This window comes from Diplotaxodon limnothrissa, linkage group LG17 (assembly GCF_057381915.1).
Source record: "Diplotaxodon limnothrissa isolate DT_005_m linkage group LG17, D_limnothrissa_male_GT1.1, whole genome shotgun sequence".
NCBI lineage: Eukaryota > Metazoa > Chordata > Actinopteri > Cichliformes > Cichlidae > Diplotaxodon > Diplotaxodon limnothrissa.
Window position 1 is genome coordinate 10,924,522 of NC_140612.1, and position 13,734 is coordinate 10,938,255.

Consider the following 13,734-nt stretch of genomic DNA (forward strand, 5'->3'; position numbering starts at 1 on the left):
ATCTGCAGGAATCAATAGAGCAAAGAACATTTTTAACCTTACCAAGGTTTGAGTTGGAATTTTTTTTTTTTTAAAGTACAGCAGTCTGAATATAAATGAACAGTCTGAATTACACTTAGGTACAAACTGGGAAAAACTTGGATAATCTTGTAAGAAAGGAGAGAACTGCATTCGAAATCAACAGTGATGAACTCTGACCTCTTGCAAACTACTAAAACAAAATGTAGCTGTTGAGCAATGCAGGATTTGCCTTTGTTTCTTAATATGGCCTCACGCTATTTATTCTACTTCTTGTCAACATACTTTACAGAAAAAGTAAACAGAAAGTTCAAAAACATGTCCCTGCCAGCACCACTTTTTTCCAAGAAATGTAAGACAGAAAGTAGGCCAGTGCTCAATGTTTTCACTCTTTAACACGTGTTTTCCTGTGTTTGCTCCAGAAAACATTGGTTTGATTTTATGCATATGTAGGAAAGTATAAAAAAGTTGTTTGTCTATTAATTAATATATTAATTTATAGCATTCAAAGCAGGAAGAGACATAGAGGACAAAGTAATGTTGAAATGATGTAGGCTTTTGAAAAATTAAAGAAAACTCAAGTAACTCTCGTGAATGAAATGTCCATACAGTTTTGTCCTTTCCTTCATCTTCAGTCATTTTGATTTGAATTGTAATGTAAATCTAACCTTTTCCAGCTTTTGTACTTAACAAGTTCCTTCTAAAGAAGAGATTAATGTCACATTTGGTTGGTCTAAAACATTTGTGATGGTAAATTGTGAATCATTTTCTAATTTTGATGTTTTGCCATTGGACACGACTTGGTTATAACTCAAATATACATGTTCAGTTCAACCTAAACTCATACAAGATAAGAGGCCAGACTTGGAAACAACTGCACGTCACTAATGTTGTGTTGTGTCCCGAGGCAGTCAGTATACATGAGATTTGTTTTGTGTGTGTAGTGACAGGAACAACTACAAACTCAATAAAGAGCCAAATGTTTTCTGTCTTTTATTGGAAATGAAATCAGAAGTAAAGAAGGAGTGAATACAGATTGTCAGCAAACATTTGTCTCTAGTGATCCACTCCATATTTGCAATTATGTTCAACCTAAAAACAGCAAAAATGGTCAAACTCACATCTCTTTCCATAACCATTTCCATTTACCCTTCAATTCATCTGATGTAAGAATTGTTGTATAGATTTAGTAATATCATGTCCCAGATTAGGAGCGCTTATTATGACTTCAGTATTATACTGTAATAAATTTTGCCAAAAATAGTTTTGAGATCAGAAATCATAATTAGAATTTGTAGTTTGTCTCATTTATTTTTCTAATGAATTTGAATGTAATGAATTTTTCACACAGGGCCGGGTAGGTTTGGATGGATTTTCCCTTAATAAAAAAAATGATAATTTAACAACTGTGTTTTGCATTTACTCCTGTTATATTTGTCTAATATTAAAATTTGTTTGATTGTCTGAAACATGTAAGTGTGACAAATATGCAAAAAATCAGGAAGGGACAAAAACTTTTTCACAGCACTATAAAGTTGAGAAAGAAAGAAGGGGGGGTCCAAATTCAGGGGCTGCATCTTCCTGCGGACCTGGCCTTCGCGGTCTACGTGGGCTGGATCCTCTGAAGGCCAGTTAGACCGGAAGTGAGCGGCTGTGAAATTGGATGGTCTAGCCTTCAGATTTGCGTCACCACCTGTCTCGGTGGAGTTCAGCTGTCTGCTCCTTACTTTTTAAAACATAACAGGACACTGGCGCAAATTCTCGATCATGTCACACTTCTGTTTAATCAGTTTTCCGTATGTCGTTTATTCAGCTGTAATCTCAGCCAAACCGATTTACTCACTAGCAAATAAAACATTGAAAAAAGCCAAACAATAACATTTTTAAGTTATCTAAGTGACCTATATATCATGTTTAACCTGAGTAGCGACAACCTGTTCTCACGTACTCTAGTGAACCGCCTAGCTATCGAGCTGGTGGGTAACAGACTTCTCCGAAAACGTCAGAGCTCTTTGCAAATATGTGATGTCTTAAAAAAACGAGCAAATATTTGAAGGTTACACAGCTACATTCTTGCCTGAAAATATCTTAAAAGTTTATTTTGTGACCCAGAAAGAGTAATAAGAGTAATATTAAAACTAAGTAGCAGCCGCCTATGGGCAGAAATCTGTGCCATCAGAAACAGAATTTGAATAAGTTAAATTTGAATTTGAATTGCTCGGATTGAATCTGAATTGTAACTTGAATAAAAGCTTTTAAAAACTGAATATGAATTAGCCTAATTTGAAATTCAATTTATTGGTTTGAAAATGATCATCACTAAATTGAAATAGAATTTTATATTTTGAAAATGAATTTATTTGCTTTGTAACCGTATTTTATCCTTTAAAAGTTTAGCTCTCGAATAAGTTCAGATTCACTTCTCACCATTCAGTTTCAGTTCTACAATTCAATTTCAGTTCCAAAATTCAGTTTTTTGGGACTTACATCCGGTTCCGGTTCAAGAGTAATCGAGCGCAGATTAATAGAACTACGTTTTACTAGCGGACCGAAAGTGTTACTGACGGGAATCTACAGCATCTTTAGCTGAATTAAGACTTCAGAAGTCATTCGTCATGTCGAATGACCAGCGGATGAACTCTCAGGTTGGTAATAAATGTACTACATGTATAAGAACAAGCATCATGTTAACAAATGATAGCCGTAAGGTAACTTTTATGCTCATTGTAGCTGTTAGCTAAAGACGCCAATTTAGCGTAGTTTGCCCTGGATTCAGCTTTGACAACAAATATGATCGACTGTTTCTAGTAGAATTCCAAAGTTGTCATCTTGTACCCTGTCAGAGCCCTGTATGCTGTAGAGACCCCTATAGTAGGGAAACATGCAAAACGGTGTCCAAACCTTTGTATTTTAGTTTTATTTATGTCTTGCACAGCATCCCAACTCTTTAGCTAACTTAATAACTTTAGCTAAAGTGAATAGTTAGTCTAATTCATTAGTGCAGCATTACTGGATCACCTCTGTTTGAAGTGATATGATATGTGACTATCACTGTGTTTAACTATCATAATAATTCTTAGGGTACCGAGTGCATGCTTAATTCGTTGGGGTTTTTTAAACATACTTCTCCATTGCTATGTTTGACAGGCTGAAGTTGTCGGGTCACCTCCTAAATCGATCATCTTTTACAGGTGTTTTGTGCCAGAAATGGAGTGTCCACTGAAGACTGAAGATACTGAATCTCTACGCCTTGCCATTGATCCCTCTCGTGCCTTCATCTAGACAAGAGACATTAACTTAACCACTCTCATATGCTCTGTACCTACATCACCTTCCCTGACAGTCGTAGCTTGGCTCATCTGAGGGTGAAATTATAAGAATGTGTTATTTTGCAAAGTGCTCTCTAGGGTTCCTAAATAAAATATGACATTGAGGTCATTTCTTTTGAATTAATCCCTTCTTCTGAAATATAAGAACCTCTCCTGGTTTTAATGGCACTTTGGATTTCCTTACTTTCTGTTCCACTCCCAACCCCAAATAGATGCTGACAAGCTGACACAGTAACATGGAAGAGGGAAAGAAGTTGGAAAGGACTACTACAAATAAACCTAATGCCTAACAATGTAAAATAAGAACAATAATAATAATAAAGATAAAAGATGAAGTAACAATTTTTTAGTTTCTTGTTTATTCCAAATGATCATCCAGATGTCTGTGACATGTGATGACAAACACCATAATGGAAGGCCTTTGTCATCACATGCTTAAACTCATCATATATTTTTGCATATGTTGAACAGGCAGTCAGACATGCTGTAACGGTGGGGTAGAAAACTGCAGAACACCATACGGCAGGGGTCTCAAATTCCAGTCCTTGAGGGCCACTGTCCTGCAACTTTTCCATGTGTCCCTGTTGCAACACACCTAGTAGGTCATTAGCAAGACTATAGAACTTGACTGCATGCTGAGTTGGCAATTCAGACATTTGATTCATGTTACAGCAGCTCATGAGTGAATGAACATGGTGCAATAAAAGTATATTTTTTAGAAGTATATGTTTCCAAATACATACATTTACTTAAATTTCCTTGAGTAGGGTTAGGGGTTGCCACCTCAGCATGCAGTCAAGTTCTATACTCTTGCTAATGACCTACTAATTGTATTCAGGTGTGTTGCACCAGGGACACATGGAAAAGTTGCATGACACCGGCCCTCAAGGACTGGAGTTTGAGACCCCTGTCATACGGAATATGACAGGTGTGGTTGAACTGCATGAAGACTCCTAAGTTTCTCTTCTGGCAGGACAGGAATGTAGCCTTGTCCTGTGAGCCACCGTAAGGGTGTACTTGGAGTAGAACTGGACTGTCACCGGCCTCAGGCTCTTCACCTTTTCAAAGACAAAGCAGTCATTTAGATAAAATATTAGATATTGTTTACCTGAGGATCTGACACAGACTGATTCATGTTCTACACAGTTCTGACAAGTTCATAGAAATTTCTGTTCAATTAGAACCAAGTATTTGAGGTGAATTAACACTTCTGAATTGTTAATTCAGCTAAAGATGCTGTAGATTCCCGTCAGTAACACTTTCGGTCCGCTAGTAAAACGTAGTTCTATTAATCTGCGCTCGATTACTCTTGAACCGGATGTAAGTCCCAAAAAACTGAATTTTGGAACTGAAATTGAATTGTAGAACTGAAACTGAATGGTGAGAAGTGAATATGAAATTATTCGAGAGCTAAACTTTTAAAGGATAAAATACGGTTTCAAAGCAAATAAATTCATTTTCAAAATATAAAATTCAATTTCAATTTAGTGATGATCATTTTCAAACCAATAAATTGAATTTCAAATTAGGCTAATTCATATTCAGTTTTTAAAAGCTTTTATTCAAGTTACAATTCAGATTCAATCCGAGCAATTCAAATTCAAATTTAACTTATTCAAATTCAGTTTCTGATGGCACAGATTTCTGCCCATAGCCGCCATTGTTGGAAACTGGAGTAGGCTGGGCTGCGCAATGAATTCTGGGATATGGTGTAGTGATGTGTCGGTGGCGAACAAAACGGATAGACATGATCAGAGCATCAGGTTTACATGTAAAGTCAATGTAGAAGCACGATTGTGGGTCCCGCGAAAATTCAGAAGCAGATTTGCGTCGCAAAAACGCGTGAAACGCGCGTCAAAGCAGCGTGTCTGGCGCGTTTGACTCGGGCCACCGTGGCTCAGGGGGTTGGGAATCGCATCTGTAACCGGAAGGTCGCCGGTTCGATCCCTGGGCTCTCTGTCCTGGTCGTTGTGTCCCTGGGCAAGACACTTTACCCTACTTGCCTACTGGTGTTGGCCAGAGGGGCCGATGGCGCGATATGGCAGCCTCGCTTCTGTCAGTCTGCCCCAGGGCAGCTGTGGCTACAACTGTAGCTTGCCTCCACCAGTGTGTGAATGTGAGAGTGAATGAATAGTGGTATTGTAAAGCGCTTTGGGTGCCTTGAAAAGCGCTATATAAATCCAATCCATTATTAAAAACGCGTGAAACGCGCGTCAAAGCAGCGTGTCTGGCGCGTTTGACTCGTGAATAAAACCACACGCGTCAGTTATTGTGTTGCATTTTGTGCATACGCGCGTTTCGCGTCTACCGCTGGAAAAATATGAACTCCAGCGTCAATTCGCGCCGCGACAACCAATCAGGAGCCTGGTGACGTGGCTCTGACCTAAGTCAAAGGGGCAGATCCAGCCAAAGCCCTTCATACTTCATTCAATATGGAGGAAAGGCTAATCAACCGTAGCAAACCACCCAGAGCTGTACGACACCAGCTGCTTTCTTTACCGAGACAGGAATATAAAGGACCGAGCTTGGAGGAAGATATGTGAAGAGATCGGGCAAGCTGGTAAGTTCATTCATTTCTCTTTTGAAATTTTTGACTGACCCGGGGAAGCTGCCCAAAAGCTAGCAAGCCACCGCTATTTTCCCACTGACGTACAAATACCGTTCTGCTTTCATGCATGTTGTCATATAGGAATATATTTTATTGTTTATTAATAAACAGCACACAGTGGTCCCGGTGTTCATCCGTCACTGCTTCGCTTTTTCGCTGATTTTTTATTGCACCATACAGCATTGCATTCTGCAGCCTGATTGACAAGTCTCCTCCGTGTGTGTCTCCTGCGCTTGCCAAATTTATCACGTTTGGCTTTGATAACCATCACGTCCAATAGAAAAAACAGCACAAAAACACCCATAACTATGACCTTCATTTGGAAATAGACACCTGCACCGGGAGGGAAAAAGGCGCACGAAAGTGGCAGGCAGATGAAGACAAAACGCGGCATAATAATACTTTTAGGTTTTGTAATCTACAAAGGTTTGCACTTTGAGAATCAACTTGTGAGAACTGTGACTAATGTTCATGTGAGTGGGGAAAAAAGTGAATAAAGTGCGTAGCCAGGGGCTAGTTATTCTGAGAACCCCTGCTGCAATAAAGGAGGGACCCCTGTATATACTTTCTCTGATTATTGTTTAAAACCTGTTAACATTTATTATTGTCTTGATAGAACCAACTGAATCTGCAGCAGAGCATCCCCTGTTGCTTCTCCTGGCTCCCCGGTCCCTGATCCCTCCGCTCCTGCTGCTGCACCCACAGGTATGCAATTGTAGCATCAGATGTACAGCAAGCACTGATAGCTTTTTACTCGCTTGGATTCCCTTATGATCACCTTTACTAAATATCTACAACCAATCTGATTATATCCTGTTTTGTTGTTTTTTTTTTTCCAATGTTGAAAATGAAAATCTAGTAGCAGCCTTCTCATTTCTTTGTGTTTTACAGGCCCACAGAGGAGGACAGCTCCGAGGCAGATGAGGGACGGGTCCCAGGACGGTCCATCGGCGGTGGAGCTGGCCATTCTGGAGTCCCTGAAGAGGCCACACCAGTCTCCAATGGAGCATTTCCTCCTCAGCCTTGTTCCTGCTCTGGAGAGCAGCTGGGTCCTTTTTATTCCTGTCTCTCTGTAAATACTTATATTTTATATATTTATGTTTAATGTTTTTCTGTTTGTAAATTTTAATAATTATTTCAAATAAATTTTTATAATGACTAATGTCTCAGTTCTACTACACAGCAAACGTTGGCACACGACTTGACACATGTAGAATTTATTTCATATTATACTAATGACAAAACATACTAATACAGTGGGATGCAAAAGTTTGGGCAACATTGTTAATAGCCATTATTTTCCTGTATAAATCGTTGGTTGTTACAATAAAAAATGTCAGTTAAATATACCATATAGGAGACACACACAGTGATATTTGAGAAGTGAAAAGAAGTTTACTGGATTTACAGAAAGTGTGCAATAATTGTTTAAACAAAATCAAGCAGGTGCATAAATTTGGGCATCACAAAAAAAAGAAATAAATATTTAGTGTATATCAATGTGTGTGTCTCCTATGTGATTTTCCAGCACGTCCAGCCTTTGTCTGGACGTGCTTCCCATCCAGAGCTCCACAGCAGAGAGGGAAATTCCAGCGCTCTTGGAATCCCTCTGTGATGGACCGCCAGTCTGCAGCTGAAGGCAAAGCCATGAAATCATCCACTAGACAGTCCCAGATGGCCGTCGCTACCTGGGGGGTGATCTGGCACACCGTGGACACACCAACTCTAAAACTAAACGCGATGGCCCTGAAGGAGTCCCCGGTGACAAGGAACCTGGACAAAATTGTTCAAAATTTGTATTATGTGTGCTGCAGTTACAAAATACATTATTCAAATTCCAAAACACTTTTGTGATGCCAGATTTAAATTACAAAACATAAATCTTACATAAAACATTTTGTAATTATAAGGATAATTACATGATATATATTAGATATAATATAAAACAGTCAGTTGAGTTTTGTTTTAACTTTACTATATCATAATTTGATTGGCAGCAACTTTTACCAATCAGGTAAATCAGGTAGGAATGAAGTAAGACATTAATAGAAATAAAGAGTTGTATGCTGACATGTAGCCCTTTCCTTCCTTAAATCATTGTATATATTTTTGAAAAATTAAACTGTGATAAGACATCGCATATCAAGATAGAATATGCTAGATAGAACCATATAAATAAAGGTGAACCAAACTGTTCACAATTTTATCTAGCTCTCAGTTTTAAAAAGGCTGGTGACCCCTGTTATAGAGTCTGACAGCTTCGAGGATTATATACAAATATTCAACTATACCAGAATTAAACCAGGTCTAAATAAAAAAAGGAGTGAGTATCACAACAAAGATTAACCCACAGTGGTCCTCATACCACATAAGACACCACAGCCATGCCATCATTGCAAACACTGATAACAGCATAAATCGAATTAAATCGGGACTTGATGAGACCTTTCGAGTATCATCAGAAATATTATACAGTCGTCTCCATACCAAAGTTTGCTATCAGTAAACAACGTAGGCATTCACTGATAGCATACACTGATTTGACACCACAGCCAAGCTATCATTGCTAACACTGATAACAGCATAAATCGAATTAAATCGAGACTTGATGAGACCTTTCGAGTATCATCAGAAATATTATACAGTCGTCTCCATACTGAATGACTGAATGACTACAGACCTGTCGCCTTGACGTCTGTGGTCATGAAATCCTTCGAACGACTGGTGTTAGCCCATCTGAAAGACATTACAGGCCGCCAGCTGGACCCTCTGCAGTTTGCCTACCGGGCAAACAGGTCGGTGGATGATGCAGTGAACATGGGGCTGCATTACATCCTGCAACACCTTGACCGCCCGGGAACTTATGCCAGGGTCCTGTTTGTGGACTTTAGTTCGGCTTTTAACACCATTGTGCCTGAACTTCTTTCCTCCAAACTCTCCCAGCTCAGCGTGTCACCAGCTACCTGTCAGTGGATCACCAGCTTCCTGACAGACAGAAAGCAACAAGTGAGGCTGGGGGAGATCACCTCTGAAACCCGGTCCCTCAGTATTGGTGCCCCTCAAGGATGTGTCCTCTCACCACTACTGTTCTCCCTCTACACTAATGACTGCACCTCCAAGAACTCGGCTGTCAAACTCCTAAAGTTTGCAGATGACACCACTGTCATTGGCCTCATTCAAGATGGTGATGAGTCTGAATACCGGCAGGAAGTTGAGCGGCTGGTACTCTGGTGCAGTCAGCACAATCTGGAGCTGAACACTCTTAAGACTGTAGAGATGACAGTGGACTTCAGGAGACATCCCTCAACTCTGCTCCCCCTCACCATATCAGACAGCCCTGTGTCAACTGTGAAGACCTTCAAGTTCCTGGGTACAACCATCTCCCAGGACCTGAAGTGGGAGACCAACATCAACTCCATCCTCAGAAAGACCCAGCAGAGGATGTACTTCCTGAGACACCTGGGGAAGTACAGTCTTCCACAGGAGCTGCTGATCCAGTTCTACACTGCGGTCATTGAGTCTGTCCTGTGCTCCTCCATCACAGTCTGGTATGGAGCAGCCACTAAACAGGACAGGAGCAGATTGCAGCAGACTGTACGGGCAGCAGAAAGGATCATCGGCACCCCCCTGCCCTCTATCCAGGATCTGTACCTATCAAGAACCAGGAAACGGGCAGGGAAAATCATCACAGACCCCTCACACCCTGGACACAGACTTTTTGATCTGCTGCCCTCTGGCAGACGGTACAGAAGCCCGCAGACCAGGACCACCCGACACAGGAACAGTTTCTTTCCCCTCGCCATCTCCCTTCTTAACAGTTGACCTGTCACACTGCTCCCACTGCCAGACTGCAGCTGCACCTTATGTACATTTTGTAGTATTCATTCCACCTCATTCATTTCTGTATTTTATGTGTATAAGTTTAGATTCGTTATTTATAGTTGGTTTACACAGCTTCGTGTATGTATGTGTAATGTGTATATATAGACACGTGTGTGTGTGTGTGTGTGTTCTTGTCTAGCTATCTTTGTGAGGACCGAAATCTGCATTCTGCTGTACTTGTGAGAACCAACAGTCACTTGTGAGGACACACTCGCCGGTCCTCACAAGTTTGAAGGCCTTTTTGAGGCTCAAAATGTGGTTTTAGTGTCAGGGTTACAATTAGGTTATGGTTAGGTTTAGGGTAAGGGTCAGGGTTAGGCATTCATTTTTAATGGTTAGGGTTAGGGTAAAGGGCTAGGGAAACCATTATGTCAATGAAGGTCCTCACTAAGATAGTTGAACGGGGTTTTGTGTGTGTGTGTGTGTGTGTGTGTGTGTGTGTGTGTGTGTGTGTGTGTGTGTGTGTGTGATTTACATTGCCGTGCTTGAGAGCCACCATCTACCGGAACCAAATTCCCTGTATGTGTCTGCACATATACTTGACCAATAAACACGATTCTGATTCTGATTCTGATACCACAGTTTGCTATCAGTAAACAACAATGGCATTCACTGATAGCGTAGCACATCCATGTTAGCAGTGTATGAACGGATAGCTTAGCATATATTAGCACAGGAATCAATAAACGACTACGTATTAAACACTTTTACTAACATGAGCCTTGCGCCGTCATTTGTGAGCCGCGGTCAAGCCAGCCGCCTCCTATCCGCCGCATAAATTTCCTTGCGCTTTTACACCAGTCTTTACGGTAGCGCCTACCCGCGCACACATGCGCGCGCGAACAGGCACAGACACACGCCCGCACACAAATTACAATGGAACAGCCCAATACAGCCATCGTGACAATCTGGTTGCATATTCAAAAATTCATTAAAAATCATTCCTAAAAGTTGATGCTTTCAACACAATCCTCTTCTGGGACACCTACTTTACCTGTGGGCCAGGTTTTACCCAGATTTACTGTAATATTACTCAGAAATCACAGTAAACTCATATTCAGTTCAATACAGTCAATACACTACAATTATGTCTATTTCAAAAATTCATTAAAAATCATCCTGAATAGTTGAGGTCCAACTTTCAACACATCCCTCCTCTCGGACACCTACTGTACCTGTGTGCCAAGTTTCATCCAGATTTACTGTAAAATTCCTCAGAAATTAAAGGAAACTTATATTCAACGCAATACAGCCAATATACTACAATTATGGAAATTTCAAAGATTCATTAAAAATCATCCTTAGTAGTTTTTTTTTTTGGTTTTTTTTGCCTGTCCCGTTTGGCTCTTTTGCCATCAGAATTGTTGTCTAAAGGCAAAGAAAGATGCCCAACGGATTTACTTTACCAAATTGACCATCCCAGCCTTGCCATAATGGTCCATTTGATTCACCTTTTATTGTTTATTTTATTTTCACTTGCTGAATACGGGACAGACTTGACTGGAGGAAAGAAGGGGAGAAAGAAAGAGGGAAAGAGAAACAGCTGAGAAGAGGGACAGGGGAGAAGGGCAAAAAACAAAAACCAACAGAATGGGCAGAAAAAAAAATGCATCTATCGATCACCTGGATCACCTGTTGAGAAAGAAAAAAGAAAACAAGCAGAAGAAAACAAGAGTAATATAATAAACAACATCACAATGATATATGGGAATATGACAGTAAATACTAAATATTAAACATTATTGTGCAGCACATAAGATCAGCAGAACACAGTGTGCTTTGAGGTAGGAGCCAAAAGGGGTGTAGTTTGTGGGTGTGATCACCCGTGTGTACACCTGTGAGCATGAACGCGCTTGTTTTTAAAAGGTTCCTTCATGTAATGATCTGCTAGAGGGTGTGGGGAGCCACTGCCCCGTCCTCCAGGGCATGAAGCAGGTATGGAGGAGATCAAAACTCCAGACATCCAGAGGCCCCCAGAACACAAGAGACCAAGGAAGACCAACAGAGGGGCAGCCGCGCCACTGTCCCAGAAAGAGCTGAGGAGAGTCCCAGATGAGGGCTCACCCAGCAGCCGCGGAGCAGAAGCCAGGGGGGGTTGCAGTGACGCGCCCGTGAGCTCCGCCGGCAGCCAGCTGTGCCTGAGTGACCGAGCCCCAGGCCGAGAGGTCGGGGGCACCCCACCTCCGAAGTGGCCCGAGCGAGCCCCAGGCTCCATAAGCGGCCGCCAAGGAGTGAGCCGGTGTGTACCTGGACGCCCATCCCCAGACACAAAGAACCACCAACGCACCGATGTCTGAGGGAGTCCGCCACTGGCAGGGGAAGTGGTGGGGGGGGGGGGGGGGGGGGGGGGAGATAGGCCTCCAAACCTTGGAGGGCCTGAGATGTCCCCAGAGAGGTGGCGTCTGATACCCAACCTGACATATAGACACAGACATACAGGCACACACAGACACAAACATCCATTCCCACCCTCATGCTCTCATATGCACTTACTCCACACTCAACCAACGTGGAGACGGACATAAAGAGACGCTGTACACACGATCACACTCCCCAATTGTACTCTACGAACCGGGTCTAGGTACCCTTGCCCCTGGAGGGGGGGACTGCACCCAGACCCAGGTGGTGTTACCCTTTTCCCTGCGGTGGGGAGAGGCAGACCGCCCCAACTCCGCAGCAGCAGGGAGGCCCCACACTCCAGACCGCAGTCGGACGGCCAACTCCTCCTCCTAGCCCCCCCGCTCCAGCAGGCCGCAGAGAACGGGGGTGAGAGAAGACTCCAAACCTCCCTCCACCCGCTCATTGTAATGTTGATGCATGTGTGTTCTAAGGTGCATTTAAAACCCAGGAGGGCATGGAGCTACCTGCCAGAGAGCAGCAGGTAAGCGCATAGGCCCTCCTGCTAGCCCTCAATGTCTACGTGTATTTAAAATTGAGAGGTGGGCAACGACGCCAGGGGTGAGGTGTACACCCTGATGGTAATTTGGATTCCGTGTATCGTGCCCATCCCCAAGATCCTATATGTATGTGTAATGAGAGTGTGAGTAATGGGAATGTCTAAGTTGTGGGATAAAATTGAGGCAGAGGCAGCCGGAAGGGGACAAAGGGGGGGGGGGGGGGGGGTAGCCTCCTCTGCACCCTGGTGACATACCCCTACTCCAAGGCCCTGCATGTGTGGGTGGTTGTGGTGGAGCGGGAGGCAGCTGGAAATGGGGAGGGAAGGAAGGGAGGGGCAAGTGACCCCTCCCTGGGGCCAGCTCCCCCGCTGACCCCAGTAGGCACCCCCATACTCCACGACCCGCCAGGGAAAGGGGGCCCAGGCCCATCCAGACCGGGGCCCAGTGCAGCAGCACCGCCCGGCCCCACAGAGCCCGGGACAGTCCACCCAACCCCACCACAGAGAAAACTGCACCCACCCCACCATCCACTCATCTTCCAGACTACATAAGACAATAGACGCCCAGGCTGAGATCTTCCTCCACCTCTCCTTAGTAGTTGAGGTCTTTGGCACACAGGTACAGTAGGTGTCCCAGAGGAAGGATGTGTTGAAAGTTGGACCTCAACTACTAAGGATGATTTTGAATGAATTTTTGAAATTTCCATAATTGTATTGACTGTATTGGGCTGTTCCATTGTAATTTGTGTGTGCGCGTGCGCGTGTTACTGTTCGCGCGCGCGCACGTGTGCACGGGTCTAGGCTTTCAATCAGGATATAAAGCGAAAAGGCGCTACCGTAAAGACTGGTGTAAAAGCGCAAGGAAATTTATGCAGCGGAGAAGAAGCGGCTGGCTTGACCGCGGCTCACAAATGATGGCTCACTTTACCGCGGTTTGCGCTTGCGCTGAGCAGGGAGGGGGGCGGCGGTAGTTACACTGGCAGTAGCAGAGGAACAGAGTG